The sequence below is a fragment of the Staurois parvus genome, unplaced genomic scaffold, assembly GCF_062004578.1.
Source record: "Staurois parvus isolate SC_StPar_1 unplaced genomic scaffold, SC_StPar_1.0 ptg000395l, whole genome shotgun sequence".
NCBI lineage: Eukaryota > Metazoa > Chordata > Amphibia > Anura > Ranidae > Staurois > Staurois parvus.
The window spans coordinates 2,144,446-2,166,264 of record NW_028318191.1 but is presented as its reverse complement, the minus strand read 5'-3'; the positions used below and the strand labels follow the sequence as shown (position 1 = coordinate 2,166,264).

The 21,819-nt window shown below is 42.3% G+C and overlaps 1 protein-coding gene across 2 annotated transcripts in view; it reads left to right on the top strand.

Moving 5' to 3' along the window:
- The first annotated feature begins 1,181 nt into the window (after positions 1-1,181).
- Positions 1,182-21,819, top strand: part of LOC149455361 (Krueppel-like factor 15) — a 41,488-nt gene continuing 20,850 nt past the window's right edge. Inside the window, exon 1 of one of the 2 annotated variants that reach the window (XM_089686342.1) lies at positions 1,182-1,317. The gene's annotated coding sequence lies outside the window, so the exon portion shown is untranslated. Of the gene's footprint in view, positions 1,483-21,819 lie in introns of both variants that reach the window. The other variant, XM_089686341.1, reaches the window with a different exon arrangement.

The following is a 21,819-nucleotide window of genomic DNA, read 5'->3' as shown; positions in this document are numbered from 1 at the left end:
TATATGGTTTTTGGTAAATCTAAACCAAAAATCTGCAGATAATTGTATAATGTATGGCCAGCCTAAGGCAGAGTGGTTTTGGAGAGGAGAGAGGGAGATCCCTAGTGGGAGGAAGCTGGTACTACAATACATCCATCTACAGGAGGATTATATCTGTTCTAGATGGAAAATACCACCTAGTCCTATAAGGACAAAAAGCGTTATTAGCCATACTAACAGTTTGGCTACCACAGGAGGTGAGCGGACACCCATTATTTGACACAGAGAGTGGATCACGGCACAGTGTTGCACATTGTTAATATTGAAAGCACAGAGTGGACTATTATGTTTTGATATGCACTGTCACACAGCTCTGCACTGTTTGAAGCACTTTTTCAGCACATTTTTTTTAACTGTGTTTGAATTAATTCTGTATTTCACGCGTTGAATAATACATGGTGATAAGGTTTAGGAATTTAGAATTATATTATAGAGCGCAACATATATGATTATTTTTATGCACTATGTATAAGTAGGTGTATGGTGTTGCTGCACTATTTATAATAATAACGATTAAGGTTATTTAATTGATCATTTATTAATTACTTCTTAATTAGGGAAGATCACATTATAGCTCACAGGTATTTTCACTTTATATAATATTTAGGAGTTCTAAGTGATTTTCTAGCAAACAAAGGTGATTTTTCCGTGTAGTAGAGGAATGTCCTATGTGGTTATATAGAATTCAATGGTAACACACAGATGTGAGCTGCTCCTTGTATACTTCCACGAGTCCAGGTGTATATAGAGGAAGCCAAGCCTTCTGTACTCTGCATGATCCCTCAGCAGGAATACAATACAGTGAAGTCAGAAGACACGTGGCCCTGGGATGATACACAAGCTATGGAGTTGCAGAGAAGGCAGACCGGACCCATCCCACATACGTCTGCTGTGACTGACACTCCAAGCCCCGCCCCCTCCCCCACACTGCCTCTCCGTACATTGGTCACCCTCGTGAAATGACTTGGCTGTCCGGCTACATTGGGGCGCCGTCTCTACACCTCCCAACCCCACTGCACCGTACGGCCGGGCTCCCGTTTCACCGCCACTTCTCTCCTGACGTCACAATGCAGAGCGAAGTCGAGCCCTTTTAACACGGCGACCAATCAGCGGCGAAGACCGCGGCCGAGCCCCCGTGCCCGCCACCAATCGCCGTGCGGATGTGGTGATCGAGCCTCCCCTAGTCATGTGAGTGCTGAATGCCAGCATGGTAGACATGAGCTGCGGCAGCGCCATGCGGGCCCGGGGGTAGCACGGGGGGACTGCGCTGTCCGACAGGTGAGAACCCGGAAAAGGGCGGCTGTGGGAAGAGTTTGTCTGGCTGGAGGTGACGCCGACCTCGGCTCGAGTGGAAGTCCGTACTTTGCTGGTCAGAGGGAAGTTGACGTGTTGACATTTTACACAGCGCGTGCTAGTGTGTGGCCACACCCACTCCTGAGGACGGTACGTCTGTGCGCGCCTGTGTGTGGATAGCAGGGATGGCCAGAGCTGGGGGAGCGTTCTGTGTGACTGAGAGGGGGCTAAGTGGACTCGGTAGGCCATAGAAATACGTTGGGTTGACTTCACTTCATTCTGGAGTCTTTTCCTTCCCTGTCTCCGGGGGAACGGAGGTGGGCGTGTCCTGACAGCTGCTGTGAGTACTATGGGGGAACTCTAGACACAGCTTTTTAAAGGGCACCTGTGCGTGTGATTGTATTCAAAGAGAAGTATGTATGAGGGGGTCTTTTGGTCCTACGACTCATAGAAATGTTCTCCTGTGACCCAGATTCAGCAGCTAATTACACCAGATGTGGTGGGAGAGTGTTGGTCTGCTAGACCAGTGCTGTCCCACTGCAAGGACAAGGCAGATTAGTTGTCTCCTGTGTGCCCGGTTCGCAACGCCGTGTTTTAGTGGTGTGCAGGCACGATCCACTGAGAAAAAGTACTGTATATACACATCAGCGCAGTGTGGTGAGAGCCAATCTGCTGCCCAGGGCTGTCTTAATGCATAGGGATCCCATGGTAATCGTGCATTACATCATACTTTCCAGCCGTCCCGGATTTGACGGAACAATCGCGCTTTTTACTGAGCTGTCCCAGAACCTATGAAATCAAAATTGAGTGTCGCGCTCCACTAACAATGGTAATGCAAAATGTGAATAGTATAGAGTGTATAAACATACAAATAAAAAATGTTATATTGAATTAAATAAAATACATTAAATTAGTGCAATATCAATTGAAAAATTACAATGCATGCATGTCTTTAAATAATCGGTGATTCTGGTGTAATAGGAAGTAAATAACGGGCAGTCCACCAATTTTAAAATGTGTGCACCTTCTCCGGTTGTGCTCTCACCTGGCATATATGACCAAACCATTAAGTGAGGTCATAAAGGCTTGTGTCCCTTTAATTGGAGATGAACAGATGGATATATCCCTATTCCCTGAATGGACGGACAGAATTTTCCCAGTAGGGGGGCTCGCCACTTCCTAGGGACCTTTTTCCTGGAAGCCGATGGATGGAGTTATCCCTCTTCCCACTAGGGGGTCTCTTCACTTCCTTAGGGTTTTTTTCTCCATATGCCAGATTTGGTTGACCACTTGTTACAAAATTGTCAAACATCGCAGGGTAACATTGCTCAAAAGCTCCAAAATCCCTTGGTTCCTACAATTTTCATAAAGATCATGAAGGGAAGGTCCTGAAATGCTGCCATTTGTATAATGTAAGTGTATTTCCAGGCTGCTGCCAGGATGTCTCCTTTCACTTGTGATTAGATCATATGTATCTGTTGCAGAGTGATCTAGAATAAGTCCATATTGTTAGAGCTCTTCAGATAGTTCAAAACTGTTTAAAACTCTTTCAAGAGTGATCAGGCAGGTATAGGGGAATCGTTATGGCATTTAATTGTGTTAGTTGTGTGTAAATTGCAAAAATGGCATTGAAGAGAGGAACTCAAAACAGCAGAGACTCAACCTATACTGTGCCCTCCTGATCTCAGTATTGTGCCCGTCTGCCCCCCCCCCCCTCCCCCTTGTACTATGCCATTTGTGTTGATTAGTTTTTGATTTAATGCATGTATTTTTATTGTTTAAAATCAATTTTATTTAACATACTAATAAATATGTTTCATTCTATCAACTATTTATACTTTAATTCGTGAGAGTAGGTGCATAAATTGGGGCAGGCTGGTAGGGGCCCCAGTGCATTACTTTTCCTAGGGGCCCATGATGCTATTAAGATTGCCCTGCTGCCGCCCACTAGCATTTGAAGTTTGTGATGTTTCAATAAAGTTTGTTTAAAGTGTTACTAAACCCACAACAGTAAAATCAGTCTGTATATGCAGTTAAGCATGCTTGTTATACTCACTGTGGAACCTTAAGGGTTCATGCTCCGTATTATTTAAAAAAGCATGTTTGATCCTGTCTTCTCTGATCCCACCCCTCTTCTACTGTTCCCGATCCATCTGTTGATAGGACAGAGCCTTGGGGGCAAACGGCATGTGCTCAATTTGGTGTGTATTGCTCCTGGGAGAGTGCATGTGATCAAAAAAGTTCCAATCAGCACTGTCCAGACAGAGGGTCAGGGGTCCTGCAGATTCACAGGACAGTGAGAGGAGAATGAAAACGCCTCCTACAAGCGCTAGTGTTACTAAACCCACAACATTAAAATCAGTCTGTATATGCAGTAAAGCATATGGAACCTAAGGGGTTAATCCTCTGCATTGTGTAAAAATGATGTTTGATCCTGTCTTCTCTGATCCCCCCTTCTTCCAGTGTCCCCCTCCTATTTCCTGATAAGACATATCATGTGGAGACACTGCACATGCTCAGTTTGGTGTGTATTGCTAGAGAGGTATTTTTTTTATCTTGGGAGAGTGCATGTGATCATCACAGGGTCAATCGGCACTCTCCAGACAGAGTTCAGGGGTTCTGCATTCTCTTAGAGCAAAAAGAAAACTCCTCCGACAAGCATTAACCAGTGCTCTGCTGAACACTGATAGAAGTCACAAGACTGCTCTACTGCTGAAGAGAAAAGGTATTTAGCAGTTTATAGTTACTAAAATAATTGCACTTCCATATTCTGTGTACTTTGGGAGATCAGATATAGTGAATGCAGGGTCCTGGGTTTAGCAGCACTTTAACTCCTTCCTGCCACCGCCTTCTGGCCCTTTTAAGAAGTTCTAAATGCATGGAGGTGGGCATTTTGATCATGTGATCCCTGGGATTTGCAGTTACAGCCTAATAATATAATATATTTATCATCACTCACATTCTTGGATCAGGTTCATGAGTAGTGGGTGCTGTAGCAACATCCAACAGATAACTGGAACCATCAAAGATCAATGTTCATATTTTGCCAGCACACCACGAATCTTCATAGTCGTCTGAAAGCCTTTTTTTTATTGAAGAATGATCACATCACAAAGAGAAAGATGCACATGGTCATGCACTACTCTGAAATGTTGTATCTCTCTGTGATGTGATTTTTCTTCAATAAAAAAAGCTTTTCGGACAACTTTGATGAACCGTGGTGTGTTGGCAGCTACAATGGTCACATGATCTGAAATCTCCTGTTCGCAAGTATTTCTGGTATTGTGATCGATCTGCACTTTCTGGTACCAGTTACTGTGCTGGGAGCGCGCTCAGCACAGTAATGTGTTTACCTAGAGACAACTATATGAAGCTGATCAGCTTTAAACCCACCTGCCAAGAGTTTGCATATATGCGTACCTCCAGTGGGAAATGGTCATAAAAAAAGGAAACCGTGCAATCCATCAAGCTCCATGCATCATCACTGTGCTGATCTCAGCTGGATCACTGCACACCGGCCCTCAGCCAATAGTGGGCTTGCAAGGGTGTCAGGGTCCTTGAAAGGGTGTCAAACTGGCAGCCCTCCAGCTGTTGTGAAACTACAAGTCACATGATGCCTCTGCCTTTGGGAGTCATGCTTGTAATTGTCAACCTTGCAATGTCTTGTGGGACTTGTAGTTTGGCAACAACTGGAGGGCCGCCAGTTTGACACCCTTGCAAGGACCCTAACACATTAATGTCAGGATCCACCGCAAATGTTTTTTCGACAGCCGCTCAGCCTCCCAGCGCACCACTGAGAGCCTGAGCCAGCCACTCCCTCCCCAACTCAGTGGTCTTGTGAACACTGGAGGGGCAGAACAGAGAACAGTGATTGACAGTCACCAGCTCTCTGCTCCAGTGAGTGATCAGCTGTTACTTGATTGCTCAGTTGCGCTTAGAGCCAGCAGGGGTCGATCCCACAGCCACATTGGTGAGTATGATTGTTTGTTTTTTGTTTTTTAAATCTTGCATTTTTCGTTTCATGTATAGTTTTATATGCATTTAAATGCAGTATTATAGGAAAAGGTGGGGCTCTGCGCACAGCTGTATCCGCAAATGAAAATTAGCGGTGCATGTAGCAGCATACAAAAAAGGTAGTATACACCTATGTCTGGGGCCACACATCTTTGCAGATTTTATGCATGTATGTGTATAGTCGTTAGAAGAATTGTACATTTCTAATCATGAGTACTGTAGGCATGTGTTTTATGCAGGCTCTTCTGCTAGCTCTGCAAACAAGAACCTGTGGAGAACATACAGATATGCACATATGCATGAGCCCCAAGGGCAGAAAAAAACCCAGTGTATAGTTTTGTGCGCGTTTAAACACAGCACTATAGTAATCAATGAGCACACACTCACAGCTGCATCTAGAGTAGATTGTTGTTATAAATCCTGTATATAGCGCCAACAGTTTGCACAGCGCTTTACAAAATGAAGGTAGACATTACAGTTACAATACAATTTGGTACTAGAGGAAACAGAGGACCCTGCTCTACATGCATAAACGTGTATATGTGTAGTCATTCACTGGAGTTAAAAAAGAATTGTATGCGTCTAATTGTGAATACGTAAGGCACTTATTTTTTTTCAGGATCTTCTGCTAGCTTTGCCAGTAAGAACCTGCATTCTCTGCAGAATATATGCAAATGCCCATGAGTCCTTGAAGTGGAACTAAATTCACTCATTTAAAGTGGAACGTCACCCTCAAAAATACCTCCACCTTCTAGCGATGAAGCAGTTATATATCCCTCACCGGCAGCTGTAATATTCTCCCTGGCTCCTTCTGGGTGTCTGGTTTTTGGGCCTATTGATGGGCTGGTGGGAAATGATGTCATCTCACACATGCACATGAGAGTTAGTCATTCTGACACAGCAAGAATGTGCTGGGAATGCACACTGAGCTGCACATGCACAGCTCAATGTACATTCAGTGGAAGACTGTGAACAGGCAAATGAATGTGTTTTTGCAGAAGTGGTATCACATATCTTTTCTGCAATAAAGAACTGCCTGTTTGCAGTTTTTTTACTCGTTAAAGAGGAATCAAACCCTCCTATTTTAACCAGACAAGGAAGCTGCCATTTTTGCCTGTGTTTGATCTGCAGTTGCCATGATGCTGTACATTTTATCACCTATGATGCCAGACATTTTATGTCTTGACAGTTCGGATGAGAGCACAAGTAACTGTGATAGTTATCCTTCACAGCCTGCCTTGAATATAACGATTTTGAGAAACAGTTAAATTGATGAGTTTAGTTCTGCTTTATTTCCAATGTAACTGTTTTGCTAAATGGTTACATTCAAGGTATGCAGTGAATAATAACTGTCAGTTACTAGTGTGCTTCTACCAGCTCTCAATCCAATTGTTAAACCATCAAATGACTGGTATCATAGCTGATCACATGTGCAGGACCAAGGCAACTTCAGATTAAAGAAGGGCTAAGATGACAATTCCCTTGGCTGTAAAGGATAAGAAGGCTTAGTTCCACTTAAAGCATAAGGTATGATCTTTATTATATAGTTACATTGGTCAAACACGGCACAATGTAAGCGTGCATATCTTATATCTGGGGAACCACTTGGAAAGCTGACAATCACTGTAGTAGTCGGTGATACTACAGTGGTAGCCACCACCTTCCAGGTTTTGTGCCGATCAGATTTCTCTCTGCACACTGAACGCAGGGGTTTCTCACTGAGCATTGCTGCCATTCACTGAACACCTTGTATTTCTTTCAATGAATATAAGGAGTTCTTTGAATGGATGAGATGGAGAGGCAGGGCAGTAACCTCATGATATCCACCTCATCCAATCATAGAACTTGTATTCATTGAAAAAAATACAGGCTGTCTTGTAAATGGCAGCATTGCCAAGCAAGCCAGTCCTGTGGTTAGTGTGCAGAGGGGAAGCGGCACAGGCCCCGGAGCATGGTATAGTATCCCATGGTATGGAATAGTAACGCCAAGTGTACAGTGATTGTCAGCTTCTGAAGTGACACATCAGGAATGAGACATGCCTACTTAAGTGTGTCAACCTGGAACATTGTAACTATGCAAAAAAGATTTTTCTTGGAGTTCAGCTTTAACTGTTGGTAAAATGGCAAATGCTTAGGGTAGGACATCTTTTTCCTGGAGCCCTCAGAGCAGTATAAATTTGACAATAACGCTGCGTGTCTTGGGGCTCATTCACACTTTCCTGCAGTGCACCTGCTTTATGTGTTATGCAATGTGGAGCCATTCATTGTGAATGATCTTATGATGTGTTGGCACCTCATTCAAAATGTAACATGCATTAATACACTGCAGCAGATTGTCAAAGTGTATATTACCCCTAAGGGTTTTTATTTATCCTAATCTTTGGTTCTGTTGGGAAGTGGAGGGCAGAGCTGTTACAACATGTATACTGCTAGATGCAGGCATCAGGAAATGATAATTATTGCAGTTGTTGGCCCTTGAAAATCCTTGGTGACCAATCTGTTTATAATCTATCTTCAAAATTTTAAATCGATAAACTGGAACAAGTATCAGGAAAGTATGGTCATGCTCCCTTATATGCATACATGTTGTGGGCCAGCAGATCCATATTTTTGCAGCAAAAAATGCACATTTATTATTTTTTCCCTAAGGAGCCTGAAAATCATTGCAACCATGATCGGTGTATCAGGGGTGCAATGTCAGACTCCTGCAGACAAGCCCTGCTTGTGAATGAACTATGAGGCTGCTCATCAGTGACCTTACAGTCCATTCAGAGCTGCCAGACGCAAAGGATGATGGTACTTGTAGTTCAAGTAATTCACAAAAAACTGTGAATGAATGATGTGTGGGGCTCTGCCACAGTATTTCAAATAGGGATAGCAGGCGTGGGGAGAAGATCTGCTAGCTGAGGGGGAGAGGCTGTAGCTGCTGGAACATGTTACATGTTCCACCCTAAATACGGGTGGAACATGTAACATGTTCCAAAAAATGTGAACCTATCCTTTAACCACTTTCCTACCGGGCACTTTTACCCCCTTCGTGCCCAGGCCAATTTTTAGCTTTCAGTGCTGTTGCACTTTGAATGACAATTGCGCAGTCATGCAACACTATCCATATGAAATTTTTAGCAATTTTTTTCACACAAATAGAGCTTTTTTTTAGTGGTATTTAATCGCCACTGGGGTTTTTATTTTTTGCACTATAAAGAAAAATATCAAAAATTTTGAAAATAAAAAAGTTTTTCTTTGCAAAATTGTATAATAGAAACAAACTGGTAATTTTTCTCCTTTACTGATGTGCGTTGATGAGGCAGCACTGATGAGGTAGCACGGAACGGCAGCACTGGTGAGCACTGATGATGGGCACTGACGATCAGGGCACTGATCATCAGTGCCGATCTGCTCTGTGACATTTGCTGGTTATCGGCAGTACTTTCCTCATGCTGTGACAGTGTGAGGAAAGTGCTGCCGATAACCGGTAACTGTATTTACTTTGTGATCTGCTGTGTCATTGGACACAGCTGATCATGTGGTAAAAGGCTGCTGTGATTGGCCTTTTACCTAGTCATGTGATCACTGACAGCATCAGGTGCGCGCAGCTGGGGGCACGTTCTGGGAGGACATCATATGACGCCCTCCAAGAACTGGACAATCACGCTGTAGCCGTCATTTGGCTATAACGTGGTTGTTTAAAAAATAAAGGGTCAACAATGAGAGCCATACAACTACCTTTTTTTTCTTTTTCCTTTTTCTTTTTAAGGAAAGTGCAATAATAGCAGCTTTCATGTCTTCCCATGTCAGGCTGTTAGTTTAATAACTATATAAAGTGATACTGGAAAAGAAGCAAGTGTATACCTTTTTCGTTGCCCGTGACACCAGAATGCAGCTCCATTCACCAGAAGTCCCCAACTGAAGTGCGAAGGGAAAGTTAAACTTCTTGGAATGTCAATCTCCTCTGGGATTTTAAACGGCAGGGGCTGCCTGCATTCTAGCAACCAAGGATGCTAGATGTCCAGGGGGGCCTGTGTACTAGTAACCAGTAGCGTACATTTATACATACAAAAAAAAAGGGGTTGTGAAAAAGAGATTCACAGAAAAGTGGTTACATCAAGGACAGAATGCGATACTCAGAATGATTCCCAAAAATGATGCTTTATTACACAATATTTATAGACAATTGGGTAAATACCCTGGTTCACCATCACCTCAGTATGTGATAATACACAAAGACCTAAAATCACATAAAAGCAACATCAAGACCGGTCTTAATATTAATGTGCTGCATAAGCAGTGACAGAAACCTGTCTAGTGCATTTGCAGCACCAACATATTGGTTACACCACCAGCAGGGGATGTCAAAAAATTGTGCCATCAGGTATAATACTGTACACGCTATGCAATAATGGCTGATAACAGGCACCATATACTAATGAGATTACCTATAACCCAATCAAGGCAATGTGGGTGAAACTTTTTTTTATCATCTTTATCTCACTAAGGATACCAACAGTGATTCCTTCATGAATGACTCTGCATCTTTACATATGGGCATGTCTACTGTGAATCTGTACATGTTCACCACTCACTCATGCCCTACATAGGGGCTGCATTGCTATCATCCTGTTATTATAGGAGTATCCGTACCCCCATTTATATTTTCTATTTTTTCACCCACATTGCCTTGATTGGGTTATGGGTAATCTCATTAGTATATGGTGCCTGTTATCAGCCATTATTGCATAGCGGTGTACAGTATTATACCTGACGGCAAAATTTTTTGACACACCCCCTGCTGGTGGTGTAACCAATGTGTTGGTGCTGCAAATGCACTAGACAGGTTTCTGTCATTGCTTATGCAGCACATTTATATTAAGACCGGTCTTGATGTTGCTTTTATGTGATTTTAGGTCTTTGTGTATTATCTCATACTGAGGTGATGGTGAACCAGGGTATTTACCCGATTGTCATTAATTATTGTGTAATAAAGCATAATTTTTGGGAATCATTCTGAGTATCGCATTCTGTCCTTGATGTAACCACTTTTCTGTGAATCTCTTTTTCACAACCCCTTTTTTTTTTGTATGCATCTTTTTTGGATACTGGGCAGAAACCATATATTGGGTGATACAGCATATTTATGAACCTCTACCCTCTCTTATTCTTTACATTTATACATCGCATGAATATTAAAGTGTTACTAATTGCAAATGTTTTTAAATTAAAATTATAAACATTATGCTCGCTTGCTCTTTGCAATGGTACTGTACAAGTGGCTCTGAACCTCCTCTACTGGAGTCCCCCTCTGGCAATATTGGCTCCTCCTCTTGTTCATGTGCCTTCATAACAAGCCGCTTTGTGTGGGGGTACACAGCGCGTGCTTGCTTCGAGCTGTGTGTGTCTGTGGACCAGGGGCGGACTGACCATTTGGAAACTCGGGCACTGCCCGAGGGCCCGGGGTCAGTAGGGGGTCCCATGAGATGCGCTTGGTACCTTTTTCATAGGCTTTTTTTGAGTTTGGGCAAGGACACGGGCCCCATGATCCCCTATTGCCCGGGGGCCCCATGAGTTGTCAGTCCGCCCCTGCTATGGAGCCACTGGGATTGCCCTTGTCCCCCAATCGCTCATCAATATGATTGACTGCTAGAGTTCTGTGTGAAGAGGGAGAGAAGAGATGCAGCCGTGCACAGCACTGGATCTGTTCTCCCCTCACTTCACAGTGGGAAGACAGAAAGTCTTAGAACTTTTTTTTACCTTAAAGCAGGGAATGCATTAAGTTAAAAAATGCTTGGCGTCAGAACCAATTTTAATGTGTACTGTGTACAGACAACATTTTACATGGGATCTTGCTGGCAGTTATGCCACTTGTTCAGTTAAATTATTTGTACAGCAAGTCTAAAGCATAAAACAAAATTTCTAGGCCATACCACTAACTAAACTTATGTCAGTTCCTGACTAGCAACAAAGCATATACAATACAGGGTCAAATGTATGATTGCACAACCAGTTAATGCAGTGTAAGGGTTAGTTGTATATTGGACAACATACTTAATGTAGTGCTGAGGCCAGGAGTATGATGTACAACATAGCATATGTAGTGCAGGCTGAAGAGTATATTCTATACCTACATATATAGTGCAGGGGTCAGTATAATGTACAACATAGCGTATGTTGTGTATAGTGCAGGGAGCAGGAATATAACACATAGCATAACTTATACTGTGCAGGGCCGGGTGAATAATATACTATATAGTGCATTCAATGCAGAGGGCAGAAGTATAATGGAAAATATAGTGAATGAAGTGCATGGGTCAGGACTTAATTGAGCTGCAGCTCATTCGTATGTACATCTTGAAGCTTATTCCTGAGACGCAGCTGTGGGGGAACAACTAAACAAAAAGTTGGACTCTCCCAGCAATTCCGGGACAGTTGGCAAGTATGCATTGTATATGTATGCTATCTCGTATTGCTTAAAAGTACATTACCCTAAGGATCATACCAATGTGTGTTGGATGCAGTAAGAATTGGCCATCATTTTCTACAGCTATTTTTTCTGATAAAGTTTCTTGTGTAGCCATGTTTCTGGTGAAATGTTATGTTTGTTCCTTAGGGAATATAAACAAGATATAGTGATAGTGAACAATGGGGTGGAAAAGTTATCTCTTGCTACCTACATAGCAGCTGTTAAACAAGTAAAGTGAACATTTATGGAGAAATGACATTTTGTTCTTCCATGTATCTTACCTAGAAATGCTGCTTGAAATGTTTAGCATAGTAAATTCATATTTGTGTTTGGATGGGCTGATTGCTAGTAGGAGATTTTCAGCAGTAAGGGCTGTGTAAGTAAATCCACAAGGCTATTATTTTCAAGGAAGTTAACAAGGCTGACCAGTACTTTCATTGAAAGAGCACTAATGTCTTGCGTCATTTCCATAGGTACCATTAGCATTGCAGATAAATGCAGCAGAAGCTTTAGATTATGACATGGCAAAGGACAGTTGAGGGTTGTCTTATTGAAGTGAGTGAGGATGTTATAATAAAATAATCTCAATGGGGCTAGAGACAATGGGTTAATGTAATTTTAATAAAAGTGTTTGTGTGTTTCACAACAAGGATTACACTATTGAGAACATAATTGTGAACATGATTGTGTGAACCTGTAGATGATAAAGGGTAGGTATTGTTAGAAAATGGTGTTTTTTGTGGGGAGCGGGGGGAATAAGTTGACCGTTTTTAGTTTATTATAATGGCATATTGGTGAATAAACTTTTCAAAAGTATGAAACTGGCTTTAAAGATGTAGAGCAGCCTTTCTCAACCTTTGCAACACAGTGGAACCTTTAAAATAACTTTCCAGTCCCAGGAACCCCTGCTAAAAATGACTATATCCACAACTCATGATACATAAGTGTGATGGTCAGTGGGAAGAATGCTCCTTACACTTGTCATTGGGAATTATTACCACCTTACCTTATTGAGCTAAAAAGATCAATAGTGTCAGTGGGAAATGAGAGGCAAAAATTACTCATTGATCAAGGAGCCCTTAGCAATGTCTGGAGGAACCATAAGGTTCCATGGAACCCTGGTTGAGAAACCCTGATGTAGAGTTCACCACAAACTTCTCTTTATTTAATGAGTTTTAGTTTATTCATTTCATAGCCCCCCCCCCCCCCCCCCCCCCAAGGAGGTTTTTGGTGACTTGTGGGCAAATGTGAACAGATCAGTAAGTCTTTGCATATAGGTATATTATTATTGCATCAGTATTACGAGACAGACCCTTGTGTCTTGTTGGAGTTCAGATGATGTTGTGTGTATTATGCCATTTATTGTAGTACTTGTTCCACATATACCTGACAAAGGGCACTCTTCCCTGGGAGTGCGCAGCACTGCTATCAGTGCCTGCTGTGTGCTCTGGATTGCTGCACGGGACCTCTGTGTGAGGTCCCGATTCATGTGAGCAGTAATTGGCCAATCAGTGATCACATGAATAGAAGTAAACATTGCTTACTACTTCTGAAATCTGTGAATGATCACAGAGGTCACATGGTACAAGGCTATTCACAACAGCCTTGTATCATGTGACAAGCTGTGACCAATCACAGCTCTCATAGTATTTCTCAATGGCTGCAAGAATGCAGCCAGAGAGTAGAAATTATTGTTTTTTATGGATGTAAAAGCAATCCGTGTAAAAAAAACAAGAAAAACAAATCTTCATCACCCCCCACAAGTAGTACAGTGTCACTATGCTGACATTGTACTGCTAGGGTGACAGTATGTAAAAAAAAAACAATAATATTAAAAAAAGTAAAAAATTTTTGGCGGAAAAATTATCATTTTTGGTTATAAACTAACTTGGGTTTTTTTTTTTTTTCATAATGTTTGAACTTTTTCATTTATAAAAAATAAAAATCCCAGTGGTAAATAAATACCACCAAAGAAAAAGCTTTATTTGTTTGAAAATAAATGCTAAAAAATTCATATGGGTACAGTGTTGCATGACCGCGCAATTGTCATTCAAAGTGTGATAGCACTGAAAGCTGAAAATGGCCTGGACTGGAAGGGGGTGAAAGTGTCCGGACTTGAAGTGGTTAAATGAACTAACATCCCCATGAACCTACAATGTGTTTTTGAACTTAATTTTAGTCCTCTAGCTAGAACCACCAAAGTGGACCTTTACACCCTGGTCGCATTCGGGTGTGACATGGCATGCAATTTGCAAATCGTATGCCAAATCGCACCTAATTGTCCGCAATTAGACCGATTTCTAAAGTAGTACATGTACTACTTTTGTTGTGATTTGCATAGACATCTGTGTCAGATGTCTTGCAAAATCGCACCTGAAATTTCACATCTCATCCGACTTTGAAGTCGTGCGACTTTGCACGATTTCAAAGTCGGGCTTGATGTGACCAGGGGGTAAAGCAGAGCTCTACCCAAAAGGGGAAGTTCAGGTTTAAGTACTGGTCCCCCTGCTCCTTTGGGGAGTGGATAGCCGATTTTTGACAGGTACCCACTCCAACTTCTGCTGCGACCACCTTGGTGATCGGAAGCGCAAGTCATCCTTCCTCCCTCCCTGTAGTCTTCTGGGACACATGACAGGTTCCAGAAGACTGTGGGACCATTTACTATGTGCAGCACTGCTCTTGCATGCATAGTGGGAAGCAAGGATGACTGGTGAAACTGGCTGCGGGGAGTACACTGCTGGATCGTGGGACAGTTTTTGTAGCTGCTGAATTTTCTTCTTTTTTTTTTTTTTTGAGGTTTGACCCGAGCTCCGCTTTAAGCTATGGGATAAAGGAGCATTTAGTTGGTAGGGCTGTGAGAACATGATAAAGTATGTTTTTCGGTAGTCATTTATATTCCTTTCCAATTCTCCCAATAAAACTCTCCTGTAGTGGTGCACCGAAATTAAAATTCTAGACCAAAACCGAAAATTCAGGATGAATTTGGCTGAAAACCGAAATGGACAATTTAAACAAAATAATAGGGTTTTTTTTTTATACATAATTGTATTCTATTTGACTTTTTAAATAATATCATGAATTTAAATGAAGATTAATTTGTTTTTAGCACCTTTTTGGTCAATAGGCAATAGGCAGAGTGGTTCCACACTGACAGCTGAATGTAAAAAGAAAACATTGCCGGCAATGAAAAAAAAAAGTGAATGTGAAAAAAATGGCGTGGGGGGCCATGTTGAGGGGGACCTCTCAGCATTTTTTTTTTATTTTGGAGTTGGGTTCCCCTTAAAATCTATATCAGACTCAAAAGGCCTGGTATTGGGGGTGGGATCACACAGTTTTTTTTTTTTTGGTTTTTTTTGCAAAATTTTTTATTGGTGTCAGAGGGGTTTTTTTTACATTCAACTGTCAGTGGGGTATCCCGCTGACAGCTGATGACTCATCTGTTGTTAAAGATGTGGCGGCCAGCTTCCAAGCCCTCTCCTTAACAACCAAGGAATAGCTGGTGGCCTTCACTTCAAAAAAAAAAAAAAAAACTCTGCTAAATGCTGGGCACCAGAGTTTAGCAGAATATAGGAGCTTTCAACATTTTTTCTGCCAAAGTTCTGCTGCTCCAGAATGCACTGGCAGAGGGTTTATTTCGGCCACTTAACTCTCCTGCCAGAAAATACTCCTAAAAGCCTATGCGTGCATTAACAGATCGGTATATATTGATCTTTGGAGTTATGGGCACCAGGGGCAGACTGACCATTTGGAAACTCGGGCACTGCCCGAGGGCCCGGGGTCAGTAGGGGACCCCATGAGATATCCCTGGTACCTTTTTTTGAGTTTGGGCAAAGACACAGGGACCCCATGATCCCCTATTGCCAGGGGGCCCCATGAGTTGTCAGTCCGCCCCTGATGGGCACACTCCCTTTGATAAAGTGTGTGTACACTAAACGCGTTAGAAAGATGCCTCTAATCATTGCTCACACCCCGCACGGCCTATATGAATGGCCGGCGGCCATCTTGGATTTCCAGATGTAAGTTTGCATTTATTTGCCTTTGATTAATAAATTACTACACCATTGGAGCCTTTTTTTCTTGGGTTTGTTTTTTTCCTGTGAGCCCCCCTCTTTGAAGGTGATTCCTGACCTGACATATGCATATGTGTATGATCCCCCTGGTGGCTGAGACCTGTATATCTGGAGACTGGATACCTTTCCTGGATGTATGACACCTGGTAGTTGCCGCTGCCCTGATGACTTCATCCGTTTGCAGTGTTCCAGATCCAGAGAACCAGGAGTAGGTCTTATATACTCCAATGCGCAAGTGATTGCACTCTCTGGTTAGTGCAATATATATCCATTTTTCACAGCCACAGGAGTCACGGATGTTTACACCAAATGGTTATATTGACTTTATCACAGTTGTCACTATATGCACCTTCTATGATTTACACATGAGACTGTCTTTTATGCTCTTCATCAGCTTTTAACGCCATTGAAACTTTGTTTTATATGTAATTTATTATTACGGATATTTGTGATAATTTATTGTCTTTTAGCGCTGCATATTTTATATATGCACATTACATTTAGAGGTCTTGGAGGTTTTCCTTTTTATGCTGGCAGCTATTTAAACATCAATATTCACCCAGCGCTCGTTCATTTTTACTTTGCATTTTCAGATAGAATAACATGCAGGGGAGTTTAGAGGCAGTTAAAAAAAAACAAAACATATGATGCCCAAAACAGCAGCTGTAAAAATGCCCAGTGTGCATGAGGCCTTACTGTTGGCAAGTATCATTTTAAACGTGATAGTTGATCTAAATCTAGATTAGACTAGTAGACCGCCATTTTGAACATGGTTCGATACTTTTAGTCAACTGGCCCAAGGGAAGTACTTAGAATTCCTTATCTGCTTGCTTATTCTGGTGTTAAAGTGATCCTTAAAGCTGGGAGGTTAGCATGACTGCCAGTCAACCAGCATTTTCAGCAAGGTTAGTCCATTGACAGGTTTTTTTTAATTGCCTCTCCTTGCTTACCTTTTTTATTTTTGTAAATTTGTTAAGTCATGTTTTCCCTAAGAGTTCGTCTTACTTTTTCCGAGCTGTGCCAATAATAGCACAGAATTGTATCATGCAGTATATCCAATACTGTAAGGAGAGAGCTATGTATGATAAACAGCTGTGCTGCTGACATGAATGAGTTTAAATCTGTGAGACAAGAAAACAACTTGTGCCAAAATTAGTAGCTTGTAGAAGTGAATCCACCCTAACTTTCACAGTCTACAGGATTTAATAACTAGAAACATATGGTATAAAGTGTAAGGATATTACTATTCTTATTATTGCCATGAAAGGAACATTGCACTAGGACACAATTTCTCCTTTGGATTGGCAAATGCATTAGCTGATTTGGTGGTGTTAAAACTTTTGCAGATATTTTACAGCGATGGCTCATATAGCCTGAATAAAGATTTTAATTCTGCTAGTTGTCAGTCACTTTTCATGCCTATCTATATTGACATTGTGTTCTAAAAAGTGAATGTTGCCTTGATTGTGCTCCAATCAGGTATGTATTTAGTGATTGTAATCAAATTAAACTCAGTAGATTAACCACTTCCTCTCTGGAAGATTTACCCCCTGCCCTCTTCCTGACCAGACCATTTTTTGCGATACGGAGCTGTGTTACCTTAACTGACAAATGCACGGTCATGTAGTGCTGTACATGAATTAAATTTATGTCCCCCCCCCCCCCCACAAATAGACCTTGTTTTGGTGGTATGTGATCACCTCTGCAGTTTTTACTTTTTTTTAAACACAAAAAAGACCGACAATATTTTATAAAACACATCCAATAAAAAATGTTTTAAAAACAAATTTTTAAAGGTATATGCCTAATGGTATTCTGTTACATGTTTTTGGAGAAAAAAATCCCAATAAGTGTATATTGATTAGTTTGCCCAAAAGTTATAGCGTCTACAACTATGGGACATGTACTGGAATTTAAAGAAAAAAAAAATTTATACTAGTAATGGTGGCGGTCAGCGACTTATAGCAGGACTGCGATGTTGCAGAGGACCTTTTTACACTAACTGGCACTTGGTGGGAACCAGCAACACTAATTCAGTGATCAGTGCTAAAAATATGCACTGATTACTGTACTAATGACACTGGTTGGGAAAGGGTTAACATCTAGGGCAATCAAAGGGTTGAATGTGTGCCTAGCTATGTGCTTAGTATACACTAGGTGGTGCTGTTACTAGGGGATGTGAAGGATCGTGTTCCCTGCTTTGCAGGGACACACAATCCTTCACTTCCCCACCTGTCAGAACAGAGCTCTGGCTTATTTACATAGGCAGAGCTCTGTTCTTTCTCCTGCCCAATGATTGGCAGGTGCCAGCAAACATCCGTTCACCAGGACTCACAGATCGACTTCTGCTGTAAGTGTTCACAGCAGAAGCAAGCCACTGGCAGTGTGCGTGTGCCCCCTATGGTGGAAGTGCAAAATCACGTATACCTGATTTTGCATAGGAGGGCCACCCTGTAGCAGTAAAACTGTTATAAGGCGGTTTTTAAATGGTTAAGGCTCAATCTACATCTGGCGGAAAAGACTATAGAGACTATTTCCACACGCAGAAAGGGATTTTTGTTCACCACTGAAGCAAATTTGACGTTCTGGGTATAGAGTCCTGTATAGAGTTTTTTTTTTTTCTATTTATGAACCAAATAAATATTGGATGAGCAGCAGAAAAAAAACCTGCTGGATGAACGAAAAAAAAAAAAAAAAAGAATCATGTATGGCTGCCTTATCAGTATTCTGTCGCATGAGTTAATGGGACTGTTAAGTATGCAGTTACAGAATCTGCTCCTGAGGTTCCAGGATGTCTGGCAAGTAACTTGTCAAACAATGCACTCAGGTTCACAGTAAACAAGTCCTCTGAATTTAGATATTCATAATGCAGTTAACATTTGTTTTTAATTTTGTATTTATACCTAAAGCTATAATGCCTTGTACAAAAGACTTCCAAATAAAGCTGTATATATAAAAGGATTCTTCTAAATTTTTCTGCATTTTTTTTTTTTTAACATACAGGGGTTTATTTACTAAAGCTGGAGAGTGCAAAATCAGGCTCACTACTGCATAGAGAACAATCGGCTTCCAGGTTTTATTGCCAAAGCTTAATTAAACAATCTGAGGTTAGAAGCTGATTTGTTTTTATGCAGAAGTGAGCCTGATTTTGCACTCTCCAGCTTTAATAAATAAACCCGTGTGTGTGTGTATATATGTATGTGTGTGTATATATGTGTGTGTGTGTGTGTGTGTATATGTGTTATGTATGTATGTATGTATGTATGCGTGTATGTATGTGTGTGTATGTATGTATGTGTATATGTATGTATGTGTATATGTATGTATGTATGTATGTGTATATGTATGTATATATATATATATGTATATATATATATATATATATATATATATATATATATAAAAATGCGGAAACCTTTTGAAGACCCCTCGTGTGTGTGTGTATGTATATGCAGGGCTTTTTTTCAGCGGAACACAGTTCAAACACCTCCAGCATTGAATGTATGAAATTGCAAGGGGTGCTGGGGGGGGGTCTATTGTTGGTGGGTGGGGGTTGTCTCTTGATGAGGGAGGAGTCTATTGTTGCTGAAGGGTCAGTTGTTGCTGGGAGGGATCTACTGTTGAGGGAGGGGTCTGTGGCTGGCTGCTGGGAGATCTAGTTTTGCTAGTGGGGGTTTATTGTTGGTGGGGGTGCTTATGTTGCTGGCAGCAGGGGATCTATTTTCCTGTTTTTTTTATGTTATCAATAGAAAATTCCATACAAATTACTTAACACCACAAAATGATACTTGGTTCTGTATTTAGTATACTAAAAGGGGTGGTACTGGTAGGTAGGTAAGCAGTGGAACCAAAGGATGGAGCTCGTAGGTGGGTAGGGGGCAGAGACAAGGGGTGACTTGGGGGGAGTTCCTGCACCTATTCTTTTAAAAAAGGCCTGTGTATAATACCTCGGTTCACGACTCTGGTCTTGTACCGAGGAAAATCTTCCCACAGAGTTCAATGTAAATCAGGTTAATCCGTTATGACTTCTACGAACGTGGTCGCGAACCAAATTTGGTTGCTAGCCCAATCAAATTTTCCCATAAGGTTCAATGTAAATAAGGTTAATCCGTTCTGTCCAATGTCATTGGTCTTTTCCTGCGCTGCATAACCCTCCGGAAATGAGAGACCACATTATCATTCATCAGATTCAACACTGTTTGTTACAGTTATGTTCGGGGTGGTGCTTCTGGTCACCTTCATTACCACTCTGCACTTTCTTTTTAGCAACATGCTTGCTCTTCACATTCTGGTCACCTTCATTACCACTCCACACTTTCTTCTTACCATCATGCTTGCTCTAAATTTTCTTTTGAGCCATACTGGATGTCTGGTAGAGAATGTGCTAAAAAGCACACAAAAAAGCTTTACCGCAAGTGTGCACAGGGATGTGCAGTACAGTACTGTACAGTGTGCTAAAAAGCATACCAAAAAGCTTCTCAGTACTGTAAGTGTCTTCACAGTCTGTGACCACGATCTTGTCTGCAGGAAGTCAGGACTACGTGTCAGAGCAAGGAAGATGGCCGCGGTTCGTGTTCGTGAACCAAAGCAAATTTTTGTGAACTCTGAAGTATTCATACCCATTGAAATTTTCCACATTGTCATTTTACAACCAAAAACGTAAATGTATTTTATTGGGATTTTATGTAATAGACCAACACAAAGTGCTCCTGCCCCGGGCAGAGTGTCAAGGGGGGGAACACTGGCTGACCAAGCCGCTTGTGCCACTCCTCACTGATGGGAGTAATTCCCTCCTGTTATAAAAAGAGCGTCCTGCTTCTGCTGGGGAGAAGATTCAGGTGTTTTCCTCCCTCCAACCTGTAGGGGGAGGTGGAGAGCCTGTATTCAGACTAAATACTCAGCACTGCTCTGCTGAGTAGTGAGGGCACACTGCTCTTCTTATTGGCTCTCCCCTTGTCGTGTAACACTTCTAGCTTGTTAACTGTGAGTGCAACGAGAAAGGGAGGGGACAACTGAACCTTAGACCTCCCTTCTCTTTCTCAGACCTCCCCCTCTCCTCTTCTACCCCCCCCAACACACCCCTCTTTTCTTCAGACCACCCCACAACTTCCTCTTCTCAGACCACCCCACAACTCCCCTCTCCTCAGACCACCACACACACCCCCTCTCCTCCTCGGACTACCCCACACCCTCCCTCTCCTCCTCAGATGCCCCTGACACCCCTCCTAGTCAGACCAACCCACACCCCCCTGTCCTCAAACCATCCCAGACTCCCCTCTTTTCCTCAGACCACCCCACACCCCCTCTTTTCCTCAGACCACCCCACACCCCCTCTTTTCCTCAGACCACTTCACACCCCTTTTTCTCAAACCAATCCACACCCCCTCTTTTCCTCAGACCACTCCACACAGCTCCCTCTCCTCCTCACCTCCCTCTCCTCTTTAGACCTCCTCACATCTCCCTTCTCCTTCTCAGCCCCCCCTTCTCTTCAGGCCCCCTCTACTCAGAGCCCCCTACGTATACCCTCTCCTTCTCAGACCCCCCCCCCGCCCCAGACCCCCCTCTCCTCCTCATATCCCCAACCACCCCCCCCCTCTCCTTTTGCCACACGTGTGTACATCCCCATACAGTTGCCTTTGCAAATTGGGAAGGGGGGGAGCAGTAAAAACATGGCTCAACCTGTTTTTACCACCCATCCCCATTCCCCCTGGACATCAAGTGTAAACAAGGCTTTAGGGTTTGTTCACATGAGCAGCCGGAGGATGGTAAAAGCAAGCAATTGAGCCCCACTTTTTCCTCCTCCGAACCACCCACCTGTACAAGGAGATGCAGCTGCTCAGGGCTGTACACATGCCATGGTCTGATGGTCTGCTTCATAGCAATGGTAAAAAGTAATTGAAAAAGGTCACACCGCAGTTGTGGCCAGTGAGGTTAAAACCGGCAGGG